This window comes from Phaethon lepturus, unplaced genomic scaffold (assembly GCF_000687285.1).
Source record: "Phaethon lepturus isolate BGI_N335 unplaced genomic scaffold, ASM68728v1 scaffold55979, whole genome shotgun sequence".
Classification (NCBI taxonomy): Eukaryota; Metazoa; Chordata; class Aves; order Phaethontiformes; family Phaethontidae; genus Phaethon; species Phaethon lepturus.
This window is the reverse complement of record NW_010565185.1, coordinates 7660-13346: the sequence shown is the minus strand read 5'-3', so window position 1 is coordinate 13346 and position 5687 is coordinate 7660.

The window sequence follows — 5687 nt, the reverse complement described above, 5'->3', positions numbered from 1 at the left end:
AAGAGTTGCTTGATGTGTAACCCACAAAGGATATGAGTTATTACAGACCCAGCTGGAGAGCTTTACAGATCAAATGCACTTAGCGCTGAAAGATGCTGGATCAATCACTCCTGATTGGGCCAAGATGGCAGCTGTCACGAGCGCTCAGGGATGGAGAGGAGGGTATTCCTGGTACGGGTATTACAGAGGGAGGGATGGAGGAATGAATGGAAGATGCGGAAAATAATCTTTGGGCAGAAGGGTTAGGAAGGAAAAATGACAGGTAGAAGAAGGAGCCATTGTCTGACTAGACACAAATATGACAGAGAGATGTTTGAACGGTACTGAAAATGCTTTTGGTGCATTGGTGCTTCTGGCCTGGTGAAGGTTTGTGCAGCCAGCCCATGGTCAGAGAGCCCTCTGGAGATCAGCAAGGTGGTCACAGTTGTTGGGCTCCAGCACAGGTCTCTCCATCAGCAGCCACAGGGAGGGCAGAAGAATCTGTGCAAGGAAGCCTCCTGAGAGATAGTGTCAGACATAAGACACAGGGACTGGACTGAAAAGCCATTAATAAAACCATCAGAAATATTCCTCATATTCTCTACTTTGACATTTAAAGAACGGCAACCCATTCAGAAGCATCTTTTGCATAAGCAATACGTCTGAGGACTCAGGAAATTCTTAATGGGATGTAGAACTTGTCATCTGTGTGCCAGTAGTTCAGATGTAGTCCAGATTTTAGTGGGCTCGACGTTAATAACATCTGATAACACTTTGATGGCCTTTATGCTTTTTCAACTCGTTCCAGGTGGAGATGCACCCACATCACAAAAACACGCTCATATAATGAATGCTAATAGCACGCGTGGTGGCAGACTCAGTAGAGGCAAAGGGTGAGACTCCAGCTGAGAGGAGTCCTTGCAGTCCCCTTCGCTTCCAGGTTCCCAGCATACCTTGTGATCCTAATTTCCAGACCACAGGGTGCATCGATGTAGCATGTGTGGCTGTTGCATGCAATATGGGTGTTTTGTGAACCCAGAATGACGTGTCTTACTATTTTCCCTGGCTTTCACAAACTGAACACTTTTATTTCTATTTATTATTATTAATTATTTTTATTAAAAAGCACCTTCACAGGCTGTATTCAGCGGTTCTACCATGACATATTATATTCTAAGAGCAACTCGAAGTATTTAGTTAGGCCACATTTCCCTTTCTTCCTTATCCATGCCTCACTTGTATGGTAGAAAAAGTATTTCTCAAGCCATTTGAAATGATAGCCTGCATTACACACAGACCAAGGGAGATCAAGTCGCTCAGGATAAATTTCAATTATCTTTGTTAAAGTACAAAGGCATAGATGGTGACAGCAATACTAGGAATTTGCTCTATCACGCATAGCACGTAATAGCTGCGTGAAGACAACAGAACTCTCATATATGAGGCCAGTATTTTTAGGATAGCAGCCCGAGGTCTAAGTGCAAAGCTTCATGGACAACGAAGCCCGTGAACGCATTGCTTGTGCGTGCCAATAGCTGGTTGTCTGCACATGGTACTCATTAGAGAGTTTTAGGAAGTGCTTGGACAAATGTTAGTTGGCTTGTGTGCGCACGGTTTTGCATGTGTCTGAGCTTTTTTTTTTTTTTTTGAGTTAAAAATTCAGTCTCTCAGTAGATAAAATCTAGTTCTTTTGAGGTTAGTTCAGACTTTTTCAAGCTGATGAAGTTCTCAATGTCTGGACACGGACAGAATCCTCCTGACACTAAACTTGCACATAAAACTTTATGTCTGTGTATGTCCAGGATGTACCAAAGTCCAGAGGAAATGGAAAGAAATAGGCAAGAAGGGCAGGGAAAGCAAAGCGAGAAGAAAAGAGTGGAGAGATTTGACAGTGAAAAATGAATTGCTGTGTTAAGCATCTACTGATGAGAAATCGGGGTATCGATGTTGTCTGACAACGTTGACTCATTACATTATCTGCTTCCACAAAGTTCTGTGCGAACAGCAAAACTGAGAGAAGACACCACAAAATCAGCATATAAAATTGCCAACGTACTTGATGTGCTGCTGGAAGAGGATTATTTGATCTGCCATGCGATGCAGACTGTCATCATGCTCTCTGATCAGTGCTCTGTAGGAGAAAGCCACCCGTTCGCCATCTTTTGTCACATGTGACAAAAGCTTTGAGAAGCAATGCCAGAGTTGGAGGTTGGGGCTCTGGCTGTGGGTATAAGACACTCACGTTCTACAATTCCCCCACTTTACACTTTTCTTGTGTAATATAAATTGTTGCTGCTAAAGAAATATGGGAGTTTGGGGAATTCAGTGTATGCATGAAGCCTGGTGTTACACTTGGTTGATATTACACTTGGTTTTAGGCTGTTTTTCTCTCACACAATCACTCAAAGTCTCAGGAGATCATTGCCTGCCTAGATTTCACTGATGCTTAATGGATAGTTTTCCGAGTACACTTGCCAGCCAAAAGCACGGGGCTACTGTGCTCCCTGGACAACAGAGCTGGCTGATGCCTGGATGAAAATTTCTGATGACACTTAAAGGAAACTTGAAGAAAATAGAGGTTTTGAAATTTTGTTGGGAGAATAGCATAGCAGCCTTTTCACAAAATATTTTCAAAGCAAATCTGAATTTGTAGAAGGATTTTTGTTTGAACTGCAAAATGTCAAAAGAGGGCTTTTGAAAAGGTTTTATCAGTTTCACCTCCCTGAGATGATACATTCATGTGAGTAAGAAAGGAAGGACCTGAAAGATAAAACTCTTTATGATCCCCTGTGCTGTTGCTATAGCTCCAGCATCTCACACAAAGACGGTGACATGTCAGGTCACTCTGCTGATGAATCAGGACTGGCTTTCTCCAGGGTTGATTCCAAGTTTTTTCCTTATGTCCCAGGAGAAGACCAAACTCTGGTATGATCTACCTCAGACAAAGCAATACGTGGCATTCTCTTTCAAAGGTGTTTCTCAAACAGTTTGATTAGCCTTATGTTAAGACAGCTTTGTAGTTACTGGGAATGAAAAAAAAGAAGAAAATGAAGGCTCATGACCTTTCTTTGGAGTTTAAGAGTAGGACATGATTTGCTCTACTAAGAAGTTTGATTTACTGCCTGGGTCTGTAAATAAAAAGTGCGTGCTTAGGCTAACATTTGACAGCCAACAGCATTTTTCTATCTGCTCTGCAAGAAAACTTACGCTGCCAAATGTTTCTTACAGCAATTTGCTATGCCAATGAAACAAATACATTTTGTGCTAAAGGAGATTAAGGACTGGCATGTATGCATGTTTTTACTTTATAAAAAAAGCATTTCTAAATGCTACCTAAGAAGCAGAGGGCTGAATTCTGATCTTGAAATCCATGGCAAAGCTCACAATGCCTTAAGTGAAATCAGATTTGGAAACAAGTGACAAATAGAATATGTTTTGCCATTAATCCCTTTGATCTTGGTTTTAGAAGAGCCATTTCATGCCTAAACTGCCATTCCATAGAAAAGCTTTTGCTACACACAGGCTGGCTAAATTCCTGATGGTTGTTGCTTGTTCTCTTTTTCTCATGAAAGGGGTGACTATTTTTCTTCTTTTCAGCAGTGATCTGCGATCAGGACATGATTGCAGAATTTGAAGACAGGGAAACTTCTCAGTTGAATAAACCCAAGTTCTTCTTGGTCAAGAATAGAAGAACATTAAGAAGTCTCTTATACCTACATCAAGCACTCTTGCAGTTATTAATTATTTTTCCTGTGGCCATGTTTTGTCATTGTTTTGGGGCAGAGGTCCCCATCTCGTTTCCTGTCAATGGCCTTTGGGTCCCCAGGCAGAACCCGAGACATGTGACGTGCTCCCTGGGACACCGAGGGTCACCCTGTGATGGACAGGAGGTTCACTTCTCCCCTGGAGAAGCATGGAGATTCCCTCTGTTGGCCTTGTTTTCCATTACAAGAGAACAGGGAAACAGCAGCACCGATATTAACGATGCTATAAGCACAGCAACTCAGTCAGTCATTTAACTCAGCCTCTAGGCAATTTTAAAATAGATTTTAGGAATTATGTTCAAATAAACACTTTGACCAACCCTTGACCTTAATCGAAGCCCAGTGTTTTTAAAGTCAGGCATTTTTTTTTTTTTCATTTGTAAGCTTTTACTGATGCAACAGGAAACCATGTTAGAAACTGTTCTCAGTATTTCTACTGTTTGGAAAAAGGTGTCACACAAAAAAAAAACCCATTAGGGAGTCTGTTCCTGTAAAATTCTCCAGCCTACTGCTTCAGACAGAGGATTTGGAGTGGCTGACTTCGGTAAAAGCTTCTTCGATCTAAAAATCTCACCTGCTTTTCAGTCTGAATAGCATCACTGAGGTGCTACACACCCTTTCAGAGTAGCTCAGTTATAAGTAAGGGGATAAAAAATTTGGACCCTAATTCTGATTTAACTTTCAGCAGTTTCAGAGGGAAGCAGATCTGTCAGGGTCAGCAAAATCATTAAATTACAAACCCAGCATGGGATTAGGGTCAGACTCCTTGAATTCCTTAATAATTCTTAATCCTTAATAATCCTTAATCCTTAATTATTATTGCTGGTGTTTATTATTTTTATTATGGCAGTTCCTTGGAGCATCTTAGATAAGGGCCTTAAGTAACCATCCTTTATTTAAGAGTTTCTAGCTGCATGCCTGCCGCAGCATGCATGTCTCTCTGTAACGAAAGCAGACCTTATCACTTCCTGCCTGTGCTGGCTAAGCAAGAAAGAAAAAATCTTTATGGCGAGTGTACAAATATGTGTCACTGGGTGACTGAGTAGATCTGTGAAGCAGCTGCGGTGTATTTCAAAAAGGAAGAAACCTCGTGAAATAGGAGCCATCAGCACAGAAGCCTCATGCAACACAATGAAATTTCATGGCAAGGAAAGCGTGTGCATCGCCCGGTCGCCCTGTTCCAGCTGCGCCACTTCATCCTACCAGCTGCGGTCCAGCACATGGGCGCTCGACCCCACCAACCGATCGGTCAATGCCTGACCGATGCGTTAGTTTTGGGTGTTAGCATTTATAAATACCTATTGTGATCGTTGCATAAACCTCTTGGATCACTCCTCTGACTGTTGGGAAAAGTGAGTTTGTCAGTCTTCAGTTGTTAATTTAGCGTCCAGCAATGACTGGATGGCTCTCGTTGAAGGTGCTTGCAGTTGCCTGGAAAGCTGGGAGAGCAGGTAATCCAACACAGCAAGAATTTGACAAGCACAGAGCGAGTAAAACACTTTTCCCCTCCCCAGAATCGGGAAGGAGAAATGTGAAAAACTTGCAAAATTGCAAATCATCGAGCACATTTTATAAAACTGGACTAGAAGGCATGCACGTAAGAGAAGTGCTTATATAGAAGTGTTTATGGTCGTATTAGTATATTGTCAAGATTATGTGATTTATAGTAAAAGAATCTGCATTCATAAGTGCATAAGCATCGCTTGTTCACAGATGAGAGTTGCCTTTGAACCAAGCTGGAAAAGGTGCAGAAAAGAGATCGGTCAGGAGAGCAACCACACTTGAATGCTTGATATTTGGTGAGAAGGGACTGGGAGAGACTGATAGATCCTCAGAGGAGAAGACGTGTTTCAATTCAGAGCCTGCCTGGCTCACTCTCTGAAACATTTGTCAAAATTAGGCAGAAATATGCTAAGCTGGGAGAGACCCTCCTAGCAAGAAGGG